The sequence below is a fragment of the Metopolophium dirhodum genome, chromosome 8 (genome assembly GCF_019925205.1).
Source record: "Metopolophium dirhodum isolate CAU chromosome 8, ASM1992520v1, whole genome shotgun sequence".
NCBI classification, from domain to species: Eukaryota; Metazoa; Arthropoda; class Insecta; order Hemiptera; family Aphididae; genus Metopolophium; species Metopolophium dirhodum.
Window position 1 is genome coordinate 16536356 of NC_083567.1, and position 23163 is coordinate 16559518.

The window sequence follows — 23163 nt, forward strand, 5'->3', positions numbered from 1 at the left end:
TGCTTGGTATATTTATTAATTATTATTTATACTATTTGTCTATTTAATATTATTTAGTTTATTGCATATTAAAGCTCAAGTTTCGAGTATTCTACCCCCACTCAATATTGGGAATGCAATAGTTATTGGTAATATCGATAATTTGAAGTATGAGCGAGCACGAATAATTGTATAATTCATAGCTATCTTTTCCCGCCTCCTTCATAATAATATCAATCGCTTGAAAAAATACTAAACCCGTTTAACTGATATTTCTAAGTATAGGTACCTAAATTTAAGTTTATAAGAATGACCGATATTTTAATCGGTTTATACTTATATGCATTTAGACTTTTGATATTAATTATGCATAGTATTGATTAATTGCAGTTAATTCGTTGCAGTTTATATAGGTCGTTAGATACAGTATATCCGTTCGTCGCCGGGTCATTGCATTGATATTCACGGTCTCTAAGTCGTTGTTATTCATTATAATATTATATTATTATACGATATACAATATAACATAAAGTATCTCAGTTCCCACTTTCCCAGTAAGTATATTATAGTAATATGACTACCTACATGTATATATATTTTTTACGCGCGACGGGTCAATCGATATTCTGCAAGCGCATGCTGCAACGGCGATTATATATATTATTATAATGACGTTTTGCACACAGTCATATACATACAATACATCTCTATATAATAAAACATTATACGCACATCATCATAGTCATATATCGTATCCACCGCACGTCTGGTCGGCGGGCCTCGATGTAGACGTCAACGGGGGCTCCCACAACTATGTATACATATGTGTATATTATATATATATATATATATATATATATATCGTCCGCAGCCGTGTGATCGGATTATTATATTATATAGATAGACCAATATATATGAGAATAATATATTATATTATATCCATTATGTTCCCACATCATCGCGGCGGCGGCGGTGACCCACTGACACGACACAATTATTACAATTATGTTAATATTATAATAATAATATATTATGAGCCGCGATCGGTGCCGACGATATACTGTTTATTATCATAATATATTATTATACATCCGCGAACCACGCGTGGCGCGAGCACGCATTTTATTATATTGTATCATCGATATAGTTACACGAGGACCACGGCGAAGATATCCTATACGACCATTAGGTATAATATACATGGTCCGCGGAGGACCTTTTACGTATACCGCGGTATATGATATTCGTCGCGAATCAGACGACATCGTGTGAAGATGGAATCCGCGAAACCTCGATCGGATCGTCTGTTGCAGCAGAAGACCGCGGTCTACAATCGGCGTAATAATAATAGTTGTACGGGCCGTACGTACTATATATAATATAATATTATAGTCGTCTCTCGGCGGGACGCGCACGCTGACATTTTTTTTTTTCACGAAATTTTTTCGTCCGCAAATCTTCAATTTGTCCGAGAAACGGGGACGACCAAACGCGCGTGCGTGAGTTTTCGTTTGAAATGCATCGCACCGCGACCAAATAATATCGTCAAAACTGGTTCACAGACGGCGTGTCCGCGTACATGTATAATATATAAATACGCTTCGGATGATAATATAGCCATATCCGATTACTGCACCGGGCCAGACGGACGTATGGGTGTCACATCGCCGCGGCTAAGACGTCATCTCGTCCTACAGTAATAACGTGTCGATAATAATATACACTCGTACAATGCAATACAATGCATTATTCGTATTGTTTCCAACAACGTGTATATAATACATGAGCAGCCGCCGCCGCCGCCGCGTGCCCGAGATTTCGTCAATTTCGCCGATATTCGTATACCTACAACACGGCCGCGTGTAGTGTAATATATGTAATGCCGTAATGGTATATCCTGCAACGCGTAGGTATAAGTGGTTAGCGGCGGTGCAGGTTTCTGCACCAGCACGCCGCTCGCAGATAAAGACGTGTACTATGCTTTTTCGATGTATTTAATGTCGAAGTGCAGCGCGACCAAAATTCGATGCGAAACCAACCATATATTATACCGTTATTGTAAATACTATAAACACTGATATGATGACGTGAAACGAAACTTGAAACCGTAGTATAGGGTTTTGGAGAAACGAGGACGGAAGATCGTATTTTTTCCTAAACGAATCTCGCGGAGAACCGCGGCCAAATGTTTTTCTGCTCGTGCTGCTGCAGTGCAGTTCAAATCGTTGAAATTGGTTTCCGGTTAGACTGAGACACGGTAATGATACGATATAATACAATGATATAATTATTTGTATTTGCGGAATATTCGCGTAATTCGCGAGTGTCAGAGCGGTCCTGTGACGAAGGGTCTGCGGTCGATCGATAACGGTGCACGCGTGTTCCGCGCAGACCGGTTGCCCACGCGGTGACGGCTCATCGTGGAGACAACCAGTTTTTTACTCGTTCGCTCGGTCAGCCATTTTCGCCGTCCGACCGCATATACGCACACACAGTTTTCGCGAAGACACGACTCGAATAATAATTTCACGGGGAAAAAGAAAAACTCGTATACCCGCACTCTGACGGCCGAGATAAACTTGTGAATTTTGATATAATATATTATGTATAAAATATAAATATGTTGTAACGACACGTAGGTAGCGGGTATAAATAATATTCTTTTTACATAATTTGAATTATTATTTATTGTTATTTTATAACTTATAAACATATTATACACCAAAGTATAAACCATACAGTATAACCTAGGTAAACTTTTATATTGTAATTATTCTTAAAATTCTAAAAAAAAAAATGTTGTAAAAAACACATAATTATACAAAGAAAGAAAATCACAGTAGAGTGATCAAAAAAAATCCCCTAGTTGTCCTAGCAGTAAAATATCGGTCGTTCAGACCGTGATATATAACTATGTTGAACTGTATAACATACATTTATATACGATATGGCTGAGCTGGATGACACATTCGGCTTCAGTAAAGCCTGCGGGCCACCGTTAAGTCTTTTTTGGAAAATTTGGCGATTTTGGGGTGAAGTACGCTACATGGCCGTCGAGGTTGCAGCTGGTGCTGTAATGTACGACATTCAAAACCGCACTGCGCAGTAAAATAATAAATAATAATAATGCCGATGATAACGATAAAACGCCGATAAAAACTTATATTTTCGTGGGATTACGTCAGCCCTGCCCGGCCACCGCGGTGTAATGTCATTAATGACTAATAATGGCAGTGTGTAATTATTAATATTTTCGGAGACGCGCATGTACGCGCATATATTATATGTATTTTATTATTACAGGTACTATAGTATTTTAGACGCGAGTCTTATACCTGGGTATACCAAAGTCGTGACCGTACGCGCGAAACGAGCGAGGCTGATCGTGTCTCGTCGCGTATTATTCATCATCCGCTTCCTATAGCATAGATACGGGACGACGATAGTATAGTTACACAGACAGTTCTGTTCAATGTGTTCACTGGAGATATATTATAAAATACACGATCGAAAAATTTTAGACGTCTGCAGTGCAAGTGCGAATATATATATGCGGTGCGGAACAACGTCGATGACGGTCGAGAAAAAGACGATAATAATAATAATAATAATAATATTACTTATAATATATATGTATTATAATAAATTTATAACAGTTAAGACGAATCGTTATTGCTATATTATAATATGATGGTCGTGCTCCATGCGTGTCCGGCCCACAGCACCACAATAAATTATTAGGGATAGTGCGTGTGTCTATATTATATCGTTTGCTCGGAACAATATTCGACAATAACTATTTTTTTAACCAAACAAAAAATATTATATGAAAATAATCAATTAGTCAATCGTTTTTATTTATGACAATATTAATTGGATACAATATAGAACGTTGTTAAAAAACCGATTTTTTTTAAATACCTATAACGATTCAGAATTTAAAAAATTCGTTTTAAGGTTAAAAAAATCTCAGCCAAGCCTGGTCCGTTGTTAGCTTATATAATATTAGGGAAAAACCCAGTACTCGTATGGATTTAATGGACAGTACCTATGTATAACACTGCTTATAATAATTTACGTCTCTAAGTCCACGATCCGACCGACCGGCACAAACGATCGTGGTAGGCAGAGTGTAGTATGATATCGCTTTGGTGTTTCGGATAGGATATTACATTATAGGAATAAGAAGAAAAAACTGCATCACGACGAGATCGTAAAAAGAAAAAAATAAAAACGGGAAGAAAAAAACACACAGCGCGCATAATAATATACCATGGTCGTGTGTATATGATATATAATATTGTCATCGTAAAATCATTGCTTGTTTTATGGACAACGAACCCGTCGACGCGTCGAGAGTGTCGTATATTACAACAACAACAACAATAATAATAATAATAATAATAATAATAATATAGTCTCGCGCGTATAATATACTATCCTGTGTATCGTTATCGTCGCTCTCCTTCCCCGGCCCTGCCCGGCCGAAAACAAATATTATACGCTTTCAAACGCGCCGAACGCTTCCATATATATATATATATATATGTACACAGTCGATATATGCACACACAAATAATAATAATAATTATTATAACACCCATCGTGCGTGTGCTGCAGGTAATATGCGTTTTTTTTCCTACCGTGTTTGCGTTTCCCTCGCCCTCGAATGGAACGCGGCGGCGGCGGCGGCGGCGGCCGATTATCATTTACCGACACTTGTCGTCATCATCATCTCACGTGTTCCCGTTCGATTCCGGGACACCGCGGAGAACGCCGAATAAAAACGAATGACAGGTTGCCACTTGGCAGAAATTCGAGTCGGGCATTTAAGTACCACAGTTTACAAACCCGTGTGGGGGGGCCTCGCCGTTTTTTCATATTATAGGATATATAGATATTAAGCATACGAATTATTTTAAACTGATCGCCCGGACTGCGGATACTGTTTTCTCAGAAAAGAATATAAAAATATCAAGCCGCATGTGGGTACCTCTAAGCAGATTATATGTTATCTGGTTATCATATTGTTTTGAGTTTTATTATCATAGAACTACATTCGATGTTTTTTTTTTTTTTAAATTAACGTATCAATAAAATATATGACATTTATTACAAGGCATAGTCTTAAGAAAATTGTGAGCACAATAGTTTATCAATAGAACATAGTTTATCCATTTCGGAGAGAGCCGAAACTAGATGCTTTTTTCGGGCCTAAATTATATTCTTTGTGGATGAAGGGGCAGCTACAGGTTAGATATAATGCTGCGTAGGCAATAACGTTTTTAAATGACGTTTTCATAAAAGTTTTTCACAAACTCGATCGTATAGGTACCTATATATAATATTATGAAGTAATAAATTCGGATGATAAAAAGAGCATTTTTAAGTTATAACTGCAATTGTTATCCTATATAACTATACACTCCGTATATAGGTGGTACGCATTTAAGCTGTTTAATGAATGCAAAATGTGAATCACGTCTAACCATCACGTCTATACCTTTATGTGGGTATATGAAGCCGGATATTTGCTAAATTATTTGCGCTGCTCGGGTTTTCTTATGTATATTTTTGTGAGTGTGTGTGTGTGTATAGTGACGATCAATTTGCATCGTAATGTACCGATTCAAATAATGACCGGCAGAAGGCACGCGGAAATTATGATTTTTTTTTTTTTTTTATTCACGATAACATAATAATAATACGTACACGACGAGTGGATTTTGAAAAGCTGACAGGTCGACGACTATACGGCGGTGGATGTACATATAACACATACCACCTATACCGAAACGATTGTTGTACACGCGCGTTCAATTCTCACGGCGCACAACGCTGCGTAGTCGGTCGTTTACTGCAAAGTTAAGGTCGAGTGTGTATGTACATCGTTGAACCGTATATTATTATACACGTGCAACAATAATATAATATATTATATATTTCGGACGGGCGCATTGGGATTCGAAAATCGAAAGCCCCCTTTTCGCGGTCATTAGCGAGATTTCGGGACAACAAAATAATAGTACCCGGCGGACAAATCAATTTTGAACCCATTCTACTAAAACGGGGATGTATATTGACGACCTTTAACCGCGCACGAGCGCACCAAAGGTCACGGATGGGGGGACGGCAGTTCGCCAATATATATATATATATATAGGTATACTCTGCTGCAAAGGGCGATCACCATTAATCATCGACTCGAGGGGACACGCTATACCGTGTAACGTATCGTCGTACGACCAACGATCCCCCTGCAGTCGGGGGGTGTGAGCGACTGCCGGATTATCGAACGAAACGGAAAATTAACAAGATTTTCGTTCAAATCGTGCGACACAATGATGTGTGGTTTTTTTTCGTACCCATATGCTATTAATTATAATACATAATATTATTGCCTATTTATTATTATAATATATTATACCGCAGTTGTATAATATAATAATGGCAGAATTGCGAGGCCTGAGATCAACGCCACTTGTTGCGATTCGTAATCAACAGCGGTGAAACGGAACTCGGACTGCATAATTGGGAGTACAATTAAATATTCCTATATAATATGTATTCTACCTATTGTATTTGACTGTTGAGAGGTTCGGATAACAATTATTAATTATTACTCTTGAAAGCGATTTGAAAACAATATTAATTATATCTGTGGATATAGTCCGTGAAATTTGTCAAGGGAATTAAAAAATAAAAATAAAGTTATTTCGGGGGTCACAGAGTTACAAGCTTTATGACAATCACTTATAGAACAAGAAAATCTAGAGTTTCAACACGTGTCGTGTAGTTTTTCTCCGACAAAACACCGCCATGGTGCAGATATCTATACACAATATATCGCTATATTGTACACAATCGACCGACCACACGATGCGATTCAGCCACATAGTGTAATTATTTGAAGGATATTTCTAAATTAATTTTACGACAAGTAGTGTTAATTAAAAGGTAAATAATTTCTAGAAGTTTTATGACAGCGTCGTATAATTTTAATAATATCTTCTTAAAATAACGATTGTACCGTGAGATAATCATCCGTTATAAAATAAGTAGCATGACCTGTAATTATCATCACCATATAGTATAAACCAGTCTTCTCGACGTGTCACTTAATTTATGTTATAGAATAATAACGTAGGTACCTACACGGCTATTATAATACGCGTCGACTACTCTTATTGTTCCCTTCAAAGTTAAATAACAAACTAAACGATACGATACAGCGATAACATTATTATTATGTCCAATCAGCTCGTCTGCCCGCCGACAACTATACACACGTCGTAAACAGTAATATAAACTCATCGGTTTGCGTTTAGAATGTTTGGTCTATGCAAATATAATATGATGCTGTCCGTCGTGATTTTGATTTGTCATTTCTGAATGATATATCTTAGTTTAAACCGATGGCCGTCACAATTCATAATATTCAGACAGTGACCTACTGAATATGTTTTTATATCGCGGGGCATCGACTCATTAACCGAGTTTGGACTGCTGATCCCCGACCATGCGTCACCCGAGATTTTTGGGCTACTGGAAAATGAGAGGGACGCGATCAATATAATTGATTAGAGGAGAAAAAAACATGTTTGTAGTGTGCTGCAAGTGTCGGTGGAATGTCGACCAAACATAACGGAAGATTATATTAAGTGCTTCGGAAATTATGTATGAGAACTGGTTTTGAACACCGGATACTTAACAAACTCGTCTCACCTTGGCCGCTATTTATAAAATATTATGTACCATTTCCTCCCCCCCCCCCAGACATATTATTTGCATTCGACCAAAAGTGTGAACGCTTTCGAGACTCGATAGTATACACGCGTATTATTATAGCCTAGGGCTGTTGACTCTATTACGTCTCCTGTGCGATCTTTGGCGTGTGTGTGTTATATTATATATTGTCACTTACAAATTGCTACGCCATGTGAATTTTAATTTTTTTTTTTTTTTCATTTACCCATAAATCGATCGATTTTATAAACTATTAAAGTTTCCATGCACGCGTACGTTGCACTGCAGCTACAACTGCAGTCGTCGTTCGTTTTAGAGGTTCAACGCCGAATCTTTATACAATTTATACAATCCCTAGAACGTATCGTATAATATTTAGAGCAATCCGCGTGGTCGGTCTATAATATTATCACGTTTTAATGAACCGTTAAATTTATCAAATATTTGTGCACTCGGTATACCTACGTAAAAATTGTTTATTCAGTGTTTTAGTATATTTTTTTATTTATTTTTATGATACATTCGTCATTCGTGTCAAGGTACCTATATATACCTATTCCATATTGTTGAAATAATTACAATAAAGTGGTCTTTAAAATACAATAGTTAGTAAAACGCAATATTATTTAATTCGAAGATAATTACTATCGTCTTCATCAAAGAAAAAAATTTGGTTGTATGCGTTGTATTTCATGTGATACCATCTTATTTTGACTATGTAGTGGCGACATGATGTGGGTTTAGATCTAAAACTGATGTAGAACCATACTTAAACCTTCTGTCTATAATAATTAAAGTAAAAGTAGCTGGGTAAAATGTATTTCTGCCGTATTATTAATTATTAACTATTATTGAAATGTTTTTTTTATATCGTGTATAAGACACAAAACTTTTTCTCAATATTTTAATTACGTATAATTATTGTTTTAACGTAATTTTAACGATATTAATTTTTTTAATAACAGTAGTCATATAGTTAATATATTGTTATATGGTTAGATAAGTTATAGATTAAGATACGATTAATCGTAAAACTGAACCTACATATTATATTAATTATTCATTGACCTATAACTTTGAACAAAGTCAATAAAATTATGAAATATTGTAGATCTTATTATATATTATTTTTATATTTATATGCCTACATTTTCTTATTATTCACAATTTAAATAAATGTGTAAGATGTATTAAACTATTAACTAGGTATGTTATCATATTATATTAAACCAATATGAGAAACAGTTAAAACAAAATATCAATTCGTTGTATAGCTATTCTATGAAAATATATTATATATTTAGTGTTATTAATATATTAAATAACCTTAAAAATACATTTAAAATATAAAAATTGCACCATAAATCCAGAAAATGCACTAAAAGACCTTGAAAAATGCATTAAAAAATCAAAGTATAAAATGTATAAAAATCTAGTTTCATTTATAAAAAAAAAGTTCATAAATGTTTGTAAAAAGTCTAAATCAACGGAAGTCGTTAAAAAAATATCGAAAAAATAAGTATCAGAAAATGAAAAAGTGACATATTATTAAGGCTAAAAAATACTTATAAAATTAAAAAATTTCATAGGATGAAAAATAAAAGATTCAAAATTAAATTCATTGGTAGGTACCTAATTAAAATTTTGTGTTAAGAAAAATATGTTTTACAATAAACTAAAAAAAAAGAATTTTCGTATACTTTCGATGATGTTTTATAAGCTTTAGAACATAATCTCTATTTTAAGTAAAATTTTCAATTTCTTTTGTTTTTTTGAACATATATTATGAATAATTGTAATAACACAACATATTATGCATATTTTAAGATTTTTTTATTGTTAATCAATTTGTTATAAAAGCCATTTACAGTTATACTTTATAGGCATTTTTCTATTTTCTGGCACATCATACATATATGAAAAAATATTTAATATTATGTAAAGGGCTAAAGAGGTACTTAGTTATAATCTTCATCAGTTTAAAATAAGTAATTATATCGTTTGCAAAATAAAGTAATCCGAACACGTAGGTATTTAAGTTTTTCTGTATATACATAAATAACATGACAGGGAGATTAAGGATTAATTTTTACTGAAGTTTTTAGTGATTTGCTGATTCTATTTGGGCTTAAAAATTATGCACTAATAATAAACGTTTATTTTTTTATCAGTTGATAAGTTCCTTTACGTATAAATTTTTGTTTGTTTTTATCACGAATAAACGTATTTATTATTATTATTATAATTTTTGAAAATGAAATCTGTCAAACGGTACATTGTTCAAAAAGTATTCTAATGCTGCGTAACGTTTTTACGTCTATTTACACGATTCGATATGCATTTTATAAACATTATCTCGGAGGAATTTTTTCGAATATAATTGATGAATTAAGGCTTAAGAATACAGGTACTGGAATCTGTTTAATAACTAAATCAAATAGAATTTAATACATTTTTTTATATGCTATATTCTTAATATAACAAGTTTAAGTAGTTAAAGTATAAGCCTTTCTAAAAAAAAAAAATGGAAAATAAGACGATAGATTTTTTTGTTGAACAGAACTTTCCAAGTCGCAAATATGCATTCGTTAATAAATTACAAATAATATCAATAGATCAGAAAAACATATAATAATATATTCAATTAAACGTTATTTAGGTACTTAGATTGTCTATGTGAATACCTAGTAATTAATCAATTTTTCAAATAAATATTTTTTATAAGAATAAATCTCTTCCTATGAACAATTAATAATTATTTCTCTATAGTATATTTTATAATAAATTTCATTTAGTTTAATGTTTTATGCGTAGAATTTTTTTCGAGGAAACACGGAAAAACTTTTGCATAAAATAGCTGGATAGGTTTTGTTTTAATATATAAGTATAGGTAAGCTGGAACTTAATTTAACAAAAAAAAAAAATTGTTTACTGACCTTCCACAAAACGATTTTTCTCAGCCGTTTCCGATTTTCCGGCGATTGCAACGCGTATGCAATATAATTGATGTCTCTAGCGTACAATATAATATGATGGTCTGCGACGGTCAATTAAGCCGCATCCCAAGCCGTGCAGCGAGTGAGTGCCGCGAATGGACGGCGGCCGCTCGGGTGGCAGCGACAATAATATTGTACAGTTTGTTACGATATTTTGTTATCGAAACGACGACCACAACAACAATAATAATAATAATGACAGCAATGTAATTATTTGGTCGCAAAAAATAACAATATATTATAATAATATAATATAATATTAAATATTATAGAATAACACCGCGACGACGACGACGACAATAGTAATATAATATAATATTATTATTATTATTGTTACGATCGTGTGTGCGTACGGCGCGCGTGTTGGGACCACAGTGATCAGCCGGCAGCAAGCGGCGGCGTTACGGGACAACGAACCGACGACCACTGACGGTGACGACGAGACCACTACGACGACGACGACGAAGAAGACGGCGATGATGATGATGGGCACCGCCGCCGCCGTGGAGCAGTTCTTCGTGCGTCGCCTCTTCCCCTACCGCCACGGTGGCGGACGTGTACGCGCGCACCGCCCGGCGCGCCTGCGGTGGGGGAAACGTCGCGCGCCCCGTGAGAGAGACACTTTTCGCCGATGGTCTTCTGTCTGAAGTACTCAAGTTCAAGATCGGCGGCGGTGGCGGCGGCGGTGTCGGCGGTGAACGCGCGTTGTCCGTCTTTCGGTGGGTCGGTGGACGGACGTGCGGCGGCGGTAGCGATAGTAGCAAACGGGTGGCCGCCGGGGCTTGCGCAATATCGTACGCTCGCGGAGCGGCGGCCGCGGAACGAGAGGTGCCGTTTTTCGACGCTCCTCCCCCCCACACGCAAGCACGACCCCTCGCCACCACGCGCTCTCTCGTCTGCTTGACGGTACACGGTGCAGCGGATGCAATCTACGGTGCACATACGTTTTATATATATATATATTATGTGCATTATATACATACCGTGCACCTGATAGCGAACGCATATTATTATTATATAGACTACGAGCGACGACGGCGGTGCATCGTATTGATTCGGCTGCGACTGCACCGGCGGTCGTTGTGTGCGCGCTAGTTGCATTTCCGGCGATGCAGTAGTCGTAATAATATTCTATAGTCATCATAATATCATGATACGCTCGCGCGTTTCAAAGTTTATGCGGCAGACGACGGTCTGTAGTAAGTTGTGGACGGGCGTATGGATGTATTATTATTATGTCCGATATATGAAACAAAATCAAAGTATCAAATAGAAGTATCTATCTCATAATATATACATATAGGTATACCTACTGTTCGAGAAGGACGTGACAATCGGTGGGTCGAGAACCTGTAACGTTTGAAATCGAACGGACGAAACGATTCGCTAGTCGCCTACAGGCTTTTGTGCGGTGTACCTATGGCTATTATTTGTTTCGATGCCAACGAGTCCGACTCCCTATCGTTCGCGACGCTTTTGTTCCTCTCCTCATTTGCATGGACGTACCACGATGTAAAATTATTATCGTACCGAAACAATAAATCGTTCAAAACGTATTAAATTAGCATAATATTAGCAGTGGATTACTGTTTTATTATTTTTCATTAAAATGACGGCAATATATTATAATTATTCACAAGTTTGAAAAAAAAAGTACCTACCATATTGTATCATTATATTATTTTACAGAAATTATCATTTAATAGTTTGTCTATATTTTATTACGCTCTATATTAATTATTATTATCTATGTATAAAATGTCAATCAAAATAATTTTAGTGAAAACCAACTCTTTTAGTTGAAGATTTGGTATGCGGATTCGATAATGTTTACTTATAGGTAATAAAAGAAAAATAATAATTATTTCAATTATTATTGATAGCCATTTACAAAATCCCGACCATCCCTTAATATTGTTATACTGTTCCGATGCCTTTTGTTTGATTTCGCATAATTCACACGGTATTCTTGATGATTTCTTCGTAATTTTATAAATATCGATTAGGTTAACTCGAAGTTGAAGGGACCGGCCAAACAATTCGAGTTATCCAAGGATAATACAATAATTGTAAATTCTAGGGACCGGGAAAAAGTAAGAGAAAGCCACGGTTTTGAGTTTAAAAAAGTTGGTATTAACCTATATAGGATTTGACTGTACTTCACGATCACCCAATTTATGACTCGCGTAAACCGTATAGTATAATAATATAGTGCCAAATGGGCGACCTGCAGATAAGAAAAAAAAGGAAAACCGATAATATTATACGTTTTAGTGTTGTAAATTATAATTTTCGTTCATTGGTATATTTACTTTTTACCGGAGCGACATCTGCAGAAATGTTGATGGCCTGTGAAAAATCTCCAGATTCCTAATGTGGCCCTTCAAAAATTTTAATTGATGACCGGCCCTGGTAAATAACACTTAATAATAATATCATATAAATATGTATATATTGTATACAAAACAGTGGTATACTGTACGTGGCGTTGTTATTCGACATTTTATATAAATATTGTAGTATACCTACCGGCCATAAAGTGCAAAAAGTACGAGAATCCTTAAAAAATCTGCAGTTAAATATTTTTTTACTCAAGATTTGGACAAACTCATTTGTTATACTTGAATTAAAAAAATTCATATTTATTTAGTGCATAATAATTACCATTGACAACCATTGACAAAATCCCGATCACCTATATCTTTTGAATTTGTCGGAAATATATAAAAAAAAGGTAAGTATACACAATGCACTACACACACAGGCGAAGGCACGTTCGTGGCGTACGTTCTACATTTTCACCGTCGTGTGAAACAAAACCAAATCGATAGCCATCGACAAAATCCTCGACTATCCCTTAACTATTTATTGTCCCGCCATTCCCGTTTTTGTTGCAGGATTTCGCGTATTCACATACGGTATAATTCTCGATGCGTTATTCGACATTTTATAAATATTATAATATATCTACCGGCCAATAAGTTCCAGAAATCTATTGTTAAATGAGCTTGTCCTGCAAATCGTTCAGGGTAAAAAAAAAATTTAACATTTGAATTAAAAAAATTCATATATATTCAAATGTATAGTAATTAATGTTGATATAGCCATCGACAGAATCCCGACTATACCTAAATCTTTTGAATTCGTTGTCCCGCGGCTTTCCCGTTATATATTGTTGCGCGCAGTAGTCTCGACGTCCTTTTCCTAATTTTACAAAATATGTAATATATGTTTCACAAACACCCGATTTATCTCTCACGTGGACCGCATAATATAATGTAACACATACACACATAGTATTATTCATAATATAGAGCATACGCAGATATATATTCATATGCCGTACATGGTAAATATCAGCCCTCCGATTCTTGTATAGACCTTTTTACTGGCCCAAAACCCGTTAAAATGGATCAGAACAACATCAAGTTCAACACTTAACCTCTACTAAAATATAGTCCGGCCCTCCGAGTTGAGCTCGGTAACTCGCTGGTTCTATCCGGGCCTGCGTATAATATCCACGCGTCGATGCACCCACAGATGAGGTCCTTCATCCACCGTCGTGTGAAATAAAAAAATCGATAGCCGTCGAAAAATTCCCCACGATTGTCCCATTAATTATTTACCATCCCGCCGTTATCGTTTGATTTCGCGTATTTCACGTGCGGTATATTCTCGAAGCGTTTTTCGTAATTTTATAAAAATATAATATACTATTATTATTATTTCACAAACACCCGAATTATCACTCGCGTACACCGAAGTATAAAGTATACAACTTTAATTATTTATTATATTTTAATTATAAAATATTATAATAAATTATGTAACTAATATCCAAGTTCTAATCAATATTTTAAAATTGCGTTACACAACATATTTTTTATTTTTATTTTTTAATACTGAAAATATTTTGGAAATCTGGTTTTTAGACAAATTTTTACTGTAAAAACATTGTTTTAAGTCGTGTAGTCGTGTTTTTTGTGATTTTTAAATAGGTTCAAATTGTTGAAGTAAGACTCATTAATTTGAAAAGTAATAACTTTTTTAAGATATATATAGATTTTAACAAGAAATTAACAAAGCTTATACTTTTTGAATTTGAAAAAAAAATTTTCAAAAATATCGATTAGAAGAAAATTTACCCATTTCATTAGTCAGCTGGTCTTCCTGCAACACAGAGGTATATACACGCGCGGCGATGCGCACACATCAGACGATAGGTGCGTTATATTATATTCCACATTTCCACCGTCGTGTGAAACACAATATTATTAAATAATATAATATACACTCACTATAGCCGCCGGACAGTGTGTAAACCCTTTTCATATACATATTATACTATTTATTTACACACCACACTCTTAAATAAATTAACTCGCGCGCACCATAACGGATTTGCGTCCACGCCGCGGCCATCGTAATATTATATAATAATATAATATTGTACTGTGGGAAAACGATTTTTTTTTTTCAAAACTTATTTTTTCTTATGCCGTTTAGCGTTTATAATATACGCGTTTAGTGTTTACCGTAAAAACTATTATTTTACATAGTCTCTCGCCGCTGTAGAAAACCCACGAATATACGGTGGTACATATTATACGAGTATAGCACCTGCTGCAGCAGTATATTATGGCAATATTTCGTAATTAGTGAATTACATATTATTATTATTATTTATTTTGCTTTTAATATGGAATTATACGGTTTATACGATCCATGTCGAATCCATTAATAGATTTTGTTATTACGATGAGTTTGTGTATAACATACATGAGATAATATGCAGGTGATACTTTTACTGATTTTTACTTTTTAGCAGTACATTATTTTGAAGTGAATTCTTGTGTTTAAAAAAAAAAAAAGTTTATGGTTTGAATATATATATTTAGTACTTATATGTTTTACATAATTATAATACAAGACTACAACTGTTTAGAAAAGATAAAACGGAGATTAGACACGATTTTACGTAATATAAATAATAAATTACAGATTTATAGGATTTAGGTATATATAAACAGATATAGGTACATTTTGAAGTTTTGGTATGGGTAGAATTAAATGGAAAGGTATACCCCTCGCCAAAATGTATTCTATTATATGGTGCACTACTCCATCACTGTCTATATTTTAAATGCTTATGTAAATAAAAATGAATACATAATGTATCAAATATTCGATTGTCATATATTATTATTATGATTTTGATTATGAGATAAAAATGTAGGTATTATTTAAAAAAAATTAAAAACAATACTGATTAAAAATGATATTTCTTTGTTAGAATGTTTAATACAAGCACTTAAATCTACAAAAACGTAATTTGAAAACTTGTGTCATAATATGGATCACTCCGTGTAATATGCGACGACTGCATAATAAAATAAAATATAATATACATTCGTATATTTTTTCCGACTCCATTCAATATACGATTATTCATACATCGCGTCAAACAATTCTACCTATATATTATATTATATTTCTTTTCTGACTCTCGGCTCCAGTGTTTATTATTTATAATATAATATAATATATAATACATTGTTATTTATTTAGCGATGACTTAAAAAAGAACGGGTTTAGGCCTTGAAAACGCAATTTGTACCTACTTCTCCGAATGTCGGATGACGCACTATATATATATACGTCCATGATATACGTATATACAATATTCTGCGACTGACAATAATAATCATAATATTTCTATGCGAGCGTGCAGCTGCAGCGTATACAAAAACAGAAATATCGTAAATCCGCTTGTTCATATTACATTATATTTATATTGTATAGGTAATAGTTATATGGTTTGTAGATATTATAATACTGGTACACGCGCGGGCGGTCTTGACGTTTAATTTTTCACGTAAATTCGTTTCTGTGGTCGAAAACCGCAGCCGTCGTCGGCCTGATATGATGGCACATTTTATTTCAAACTATAAAATACCCGTATGCAAAGGATATGGTATTATGTACAGCGTCTCTGTTGGAAAAAATTGATAGATGAACGACATCCAATAAGTCATAGGTAGGTAGGTATATTATGGAAAATTCAATTATCGCGTTAAGGGGGCATCACTCATGTCTCATACAGATTAATTTTATGTCATAAAATCCTGAATGACGTACATTATCATGACGTGAATGACGTTATAATATACTGTCCCTGGCTACTAATCAATATAAAACAGACCGTAATTTAATTATAATGATATTCTATACTATTTAATTACTTGTACATTACTTGCAGAAACCGTCTTAAACTCGCGTGCATATAGATACAAACACGTGGCGATTATACAGCGGTTTTTCTAACCAGATTAAATCAAATCACTGTGCGTATTATGATTTATATAGGTTTTTTAAATGTTATGAAATTCCTTTTTAAAGTTTATAAGCTTATAAGTTTAAAAGTTCGTTAGAAAAAAAAGTGTATACTTATAAATTTACAGCAAGAGAACATTTTAAAAGTTGGTTTATTGTATCGAATTTCAACAATTTGAATAATAGCCAATAAGGACCCAATATTGATAAGTGATAAATTAACCGTTATAATATAGGTAATACCATCTATATCTAATTTATAACCATTAACATAGTAATTCGTTATCCTTGGTTGATAAGTCATTCATTATCAATATTTTCTGTGTGTAATCAATAATCATTTCTGATCATATATATATATATAACCGAACACCTATAAATTAAAAGAAAAAAATATTTTTCATAATTTCATTAAAATATTTCAAGAATGAAATTTGAAATTTTGAAATATTTTAATTGAAAAATTTTAAGTAAATTATTTCAAATTAAGGACCCCTAATTTATGTTTACGTTAAAGTTTTTATATTATATCGAGCTTAAGCGTTTTACGGATTTACGTCGTACGACTATAATATCTATAATAGGTATAAAAATATCCTAAATTGGATTTATAACAATACAGATTGCGAAATCTACCCATATAAAACATACTAATATTAGTATCATACGCGATGACAGTATTATTAAAACCATAATATTAATATAAAATAATAATAGTAATAATACATAAATTAATGGAAAGAAATACAGAGTTGAAAACTTTTGTCGTATTTGCGGCCGCGGAACGTCCGAAAGATGAACCATTCTATAATAAATTGTCTATACATACTCACAATATCGTTAATCATTACTTATTGATTATTATCTCTCCGTGGTGCTGCGTGTAGATATAATATTATTATATTCATTCGGACCGAAACCCGTGCCTATTTAATTAACGCCGCGCGAGGTGGTCGTATTTATCACAATAATAATAAATATTATGCTCAATGTGTATAGTTATATAATAGTACCTAAATATAGATGTATAATAATAATATGCAGATACGCGCGTTTGTCGGCAACTGAATTTTCTTCGCTGTATAATACATAATATCACTCGATGATCACATTATTATATTATCATGGAAGTTCCCACGACAGCATATTGTACGCGCGCACACACACACACACACACACACACACACACAAACACACAAACCGGACATGGTATTATGAATAATAATAATATTATTGTCTTTTTCCGACGCATTTGGCCGATAGATTCTTTGATGCATATAATTCTATATTATTTGCATCTCTCGCGTCTGGCCGTTTAAGGGTACTTCGGTGAAGTCTTCGCTCGCCTGGTTTAAGGCTCGCCGCTTTGATCCTATTAAATCCGTTCCAACCGATCTCCCACAGCCGCCGTTTTTAGCGAATGCCAATTCCTGCGCACCTTAGCCATTAATCAGCCGCAACCCTAAGCGCAGCGTGACAAACCGTTTCCCGTCCACAATCTAAAGTATACGCAACGTGTACTTGACTCAGAACTATTTTATTTTTTATTTTGTTACAATGTCGGAAAAACATTACCTTTATATTATTATATGGTTATTTATACCTAACCTAACCTATAGATTATAATATTATATATTTTTTACACGGATTAGACAAGAATTCAGTAATCTGTAAAATGTTTATTATGTATAGCCCTAACTGCACTATTTTTGTATAATTACTACGTCACATCAGCGGTGAAGGCCGAAGGGGATCTATTAAAGTTCAGAGGGAGGGGGGGGTTGGATATTAGTACATTTTTTTACGATAAATCATCCGACGTGTCACTTACAGGCGTTCAGCCACGCGACTGCAGAGAGCAAACACCACAAAGTAAAAATTCAAAATGACGTATAATAGAGTCTCCTTATTTCAAAATTTTTTATTTCCTTAAAAAAGCTATCTATTAAAATCTTACAACGTGAGTCTATTATGAAAAGGTTTTAACTCGCATACTTTTCAAAAGCCACCTTTTAACAAAATAGTATTAGAATGCAAAGGCGCATCTTTTAAGATATATAATATAACACTCATGATTGTACGATAATTATTGTCAATTGTTATAAAAGTAAAAGGCTCTAAATCACCAAAAAATAAATAATAAACACAATATAATCAAATTCCAAACGCTCAGTTAATAGAACCAAATTTCTAACAAAACGTTAGTATGAAAAGGTTCTAATTCGATGAATCACGAGTCACGACCAAAGTACAATATTATTGTACGGTAATATTATGGTACACAATAATTGATAATATTATAGTTTTATTTCTATTACGGGTTCAAGCAGAGGAAACGCTAAAATACTAAATAAAAAAAATAATAACCAAAAATGTGAAAGTTTTAATTAAAAACTTTTAATTTTATTGTAGGATGAAAGGTTTTCGTACTAAACAATTTATAATTTATTAATTTTTATACTAACTAACACACCAAATTATTATTATATAGTTTTGTGAATTAAAATATACAAGTTGATTTATGCTTTGGAACTCCAGGAGTACAACAGCTGTACAAGGAGTAAAATATTTGAGCTCAAACCTTAAATTAACTCTCATGAACAATTTCATAAAAACGATTTAGAACCTTTTCATTCTATAGATAGATACAAACTCATGGTTGATGCATTTTTATGTACTTATCTGTAGCCTGTAGGCTGGTTGTACCCATCATATTATTATTATATATATATACGCTGAACACAATATCGTACGTTAGTATTTTAGACGCGTCACTGTCATTTATCTCGGACAGTTATTACTCATCATTTTGTCATATTATCGCTTTGATCTCCCGTAATAATGTATTAATTGCCGGCGCATTACTAGTAAGTAGGTACTAAGTAATATACTCGCATATTAACAACAACAACAACAGCAGTATATAATTACATATGACTGGTTACAACGATAAGTATTAAATCGACAACACGATGAATCAGTGCGCTTAACAATTTTCCGAAAAAGCAGAAAAAGCTCTCGGAATTATTACTATATTACCTGTTTATTTTTTATAGATGCATATTATGATGCGTGTATTACGGTACGGATATTTCTGTTCATACAGCAAATAGCTCCATAATGTTTTTTCGTTTAAATATTAATAATCATACTGCACTTTGGAAATAGAAAATAATGGTGTTCGCACCTTGTACGGTTATCGAGCGATTGAGAAAGTTTTACTTTTTTTGACCGAACGATTGAGAACACTTAAAATTACCAAAGAATACTTACTGCTGACTCAAAAAACCAATACAATTTAGAACGAATTTACATGCCATATTATTTATTTGACTATAGAATGATTCAGTAATGAATATAAATAATAATAATTTAATAGAAATAAAGTATGTAGTACAATTAATATTCTCAAAAAGATTCATAAGTTAATAATTTATTATAATCTTATAAAAATATAAGGGTAACATGCAACCAAATCAATAAAGACAAAGTTTGTAATTAAGTTCAACATAAATTTGGAATCAATAATCTCCATGGTTATATTATGTATAATACATGTATAATAGGCAAATAATAATTATGGATTTATATAAAAACCGTAATAAATATCAAATATGTGATGAGTTACCAAAAATATCAGTTATGGCGGTATAACGTCATACTCTGTAGTTAAAATATTTTTATGAACTACTGGAATTTTTATTTTCCACATAATATAATTATTATGAATTATAATTGGTATTTACTATTTTTACTCTTTGTTTTATAGGCGTTTCTTTTTTTTTTAATCTGTTCAACCGTAGGTAGTTTTCATATCGTTGCTGATTGAGTATCAATTAGAATTTTAATCTCAAAAATCTCAAATTATCGTTCGATAACAATTATTGAATTTGGCAACGTCGGAAAAAGAAAATCGAGCGTTCTCTGCAATCGTATTACTAAAAATGCCGTTCTCAATCGTAGGTATTTTACCGCCCTGTACACACCGTAAGTAAAAATAATATAATTATTGTACTGGTTAGGACGTCGACAGACACAATATAATATCGTAACCGGCCGTTTTGACAACGACAATATTATTATTCTGCTGGAAACGAATCTCGTCTGATCCCCGCCACTGCACCGGTTATCAGCTTTTGACGACCGGATATTCACTACGTTCAAATAATAATAATAATAACATAAAATAAAAGGGGACTGAACGCGATTGTCGTCGTCGTCGCCGTGTACATATACTACGCGCGGCATTGGTTTGCTCTCTTAAATTACATGTCGTCGGTACATCGAAGGATACGCGTTTTGACGAAACTCTATGAAAACAAAATCGATCGAATTGCAGGCGCAATAACAACCCTCGTCCCGGGGGCAAACGAATTGTGTACACGAATTGGCGTAGGAAAATACCACTCTAGGCGAAGTTTTGCGAAAAACGGCCTCGTCTCAATCGTCCCCCATAAAATATAACGCGTGGTGTGGAAAAATATAGGGAGACTATGTACGCTGCGCCGTTGTGTATATTATTATTGTCGTGATTGTGCTCGAGTGTAACGTGCAAATAGGTATTATAATAATAATATGTGAACGACCAAAATATATTATGTTCAAAACCATAATATAGTAATAATACGCGTGTAGTATTATATTCAAGTATCGTATCGTATGATAATATTATAATATAAATACGGAAATGAATATTTAACTTGTCGCCGAGCGAGCGATGAGATGGGTTTGTAAATAAGTGCAATAACGCCATTTGTTTTGCGAATTCTTACGAATGTATAATAGGTAAAAATCAAAAAATTGTGTAGCCGCTGTCAATAAATCCTAAGCGCATACATAATATAGCTGCAGGAAATTGGAATATTGAAAATGCATTTAAAAATGTTAAATAGGTACTACCCACGTGTCAGATTAATAGTTGTCCTCATAGTGCCGTTTATATCCCGGGATCGTTTGACACAGTTAAATAATATAAAAATAAATAATTGTAGTAACTATATTATATACTTGAGGTTGATTTGTAATTAACAATGACTAAATAGTACGATATAATATGCATAAAATAAATATTATAAATATAGGTATTTTAAATTTCTGAACACCTTTGAATTTTATGTGTTGCAGCTATATCACAATAGTTTCCTGTTTATACCGGTCGCTATTTAGTAAACATTTTCGTTTAATAATAATAATAATTATTATTATTGTTATTATTATGTACCATAACTATAACAGCTATTAAGTAGATATTATTTACACATTCTTCGAGTTGACAAAGTGTTAACCTGACCTGGCCCGTTGGCGCCCATTCCCCCAAAACGTAGTCCGTTGTCACAACTCACAACTCGTGGCATATTTGAACAGATTACGTAAAAATGAATTTAACATTAATAAGAATTCATGTTTTTAAAAATCGTACTATGAAAAGTTTACAAATCGTCTAAAAAATAAAAAAAAAATTTAAAAATTATTAATAATAATTATGATTGGAATTTATCACCAAGAGTTTTAAAATAATTATGTTGTGTGATTTCGATTGTTAATATAATATATTTATTTTTTATATATATTTATATTTATATATTTATTATAATTATTTTAATTTGTACACTGAAAGATAAATTCACCACTTTTTAGTTTACCCGGTTAATTTTACCAATTTTGATACCCACCCATCTTCGATGTTGTGAAATTAAAATACCAACAAAATATATGACAAAATATGTTTTTATGATTGGTATCTCCCTACAGTTCGGCCAGTCAATATCTTTTCATCATAGATCACAATTACAATCTGTTCAATAAAATGAAATTGATTCACACGAAAATTAAAACATGGCATTTTTGCTTCTCAGTAGAAATTATGAGATTATGCTAACAGTTCATTATTTTCAGTTTACATTTGTAAAACAGGTACAGTCGTTTACACACAATAATTATTGATTGTTAAATGTATTATTGTTCATAGACAATGTATAGGTAGTATCTATATTATAATATGCCAAAACACAATCTTGAGACATTTTCTCGGTTAATATGGGGTGTTAGTTTTTATTAAATTCTAATATTTAAATTGTATTGTATTACTATAATTAATAGTGGAAAATAT

At 33.2% G+C, this 23163-nt stretch overlaps 1 protein-coding gene across 2 annotated transcripts in view; it reads right to left on the bottom strand.

Moving 5' to 3' along the window:
- The window catches only part of LOC132951457 (mucin-17-like), a 67343-nt gene extending 56187 nt beyond the window's left edge, over window positions 1-11156 (bottom strand). For both annotated transcript variants that reach the window (XM_061023280.1, XM_061023279.1), the window contains exon 1: window positions 10662-11156. The gene's annotated coding sequence lies outside the window, so the exon portion shown is untranslated. The remainder of the gene's footprint in view (window positions 1-10661) is intronic.
- Between the last annotated feature and the right edge of the window lie 12007 nt (window positions 11157-23163).